General features: G+C 64.7%; 1 protein-coding gene across 1 annotated transcript in view; it reads right to left on the bottom strand.

Moving 5' to 3' along the window:
* ADGRB1 (adhesion G protein-coupled receptor B1) overlaps positions 1-1,044 on the bottom strand; it is a gene marked incomplete at its 5' end in the record, with an annotated part of 54,406 nt that overhangs the window by 16,686 nt on the left and 36,676 nt on the right. The gene's annotated exons all lie outside the window — the stretch shown is intronic.

The following is a 1,044-nucleotide window of genomic DNA, read 5'->3' as shown; positions in this document are numbered from 1 at the left end:
TGGTGATGGTAGGGTGGTGGTGACAGGGGTAGCAGCAGTGTCTGCAGAGAGGAGGTGGTGCTGTGGTCTTGGCAGCCCCCCTCTGGACCCCGCTTCCTGGGAAGAAGAGGCCCTGACACCAGTCTCGCACAGGTACATCCGCTCAGAGAGGTCCGTCATTCTCATCAACTTTTGCTTGTCCATCATCTCCTCCAACGCCCTCATCCTCATTGGGCAGACCCAGACCCGCAATAAGGTAAGTGATCTCTGCCCTACCGTGCACACCCCAGTGTGCCCAGGGGGGATGGGGGGACGTGATGACCCCCAAAAGGATCCCAAGGAAGCTCGGGGAGGAGAGCACTGGAGCCGCAGAGTCCTCGCCCTCCTGCTCTGACTGCAGCCGGGACTCGGGTCTGGGGTCCCCAGCTGGACTGGCACTTCGAGACGAGCCAGGTCAAGGCCCCAGTCCTGTCTGTGCATTGCCATGTGGCCTTGAGGGGGACTTGCCTTCCCTGGGTGTCAGCTCACCACCTGCTGAACAGGGGGGCTCAGCTCAGAGCCTCTGGGTGGGCTCCTGATGGCATCCGCTATGTCTCTGAGTGGTTAGGGAAGATGGAGGGAGGGGGGTTCTGTCCCTGGCAGTTTGTGGGGACACAGCACTCCTGGGGGCTAGAGGGGCCGAGCCAATCAACAGCCCTCCTGGAGGCCGTGGTCCAGGGGACCCCTCGGTGGCTTCCTGCCCAGAGTTGACCTCATGACCACTGCAGATGTGGGCCTTGCATTGTGTCAGCCTCACCAGGCCCCTCACGTGGGGCGGCATGGGGACCGGCGAGTGGCGCCCGCCCGCCTGACCTGCCCGCTGGCCCCACCCAGGTGGTGTGCACGCTGGTGGCTGCTTTCCTGCACTTCTTCTTCCTGTCCTCCTTCTGCTGGGTGCTCACCGAGGCCTGGCAGTCCTACATGGCCGTGACCGGCCGCCTCCGGAACCGCCTCATCCGCAAGCGCTTCCTCTGCCTGGGCTGGGGTGAGCGGTGCTGGGCAGGCGGGTGGCGGGGCTGCCCCCCC

This window comes from Suricata suricatta, chromosome 15 (genome assembly GCF_006229205.1).
Source record: "Suricata suricatta isolate VVHF042 chromosome 15, meerkat_22Aug2017_6uvM2_HiC, whole genome shotgun sequence".
In the NCBI taxonomy this organism is placed as follows: domain Eukaryota; kingdom Metazoa; phylum Chordata; class Mammalia; order Carnivora; family Herpestidae; genus Suricata; species Suricata suricatta.
Note: the sequence above shows the minus strand (reverse complement) of the source record. Positions and strands in the feature narration are given on the sequence as shown.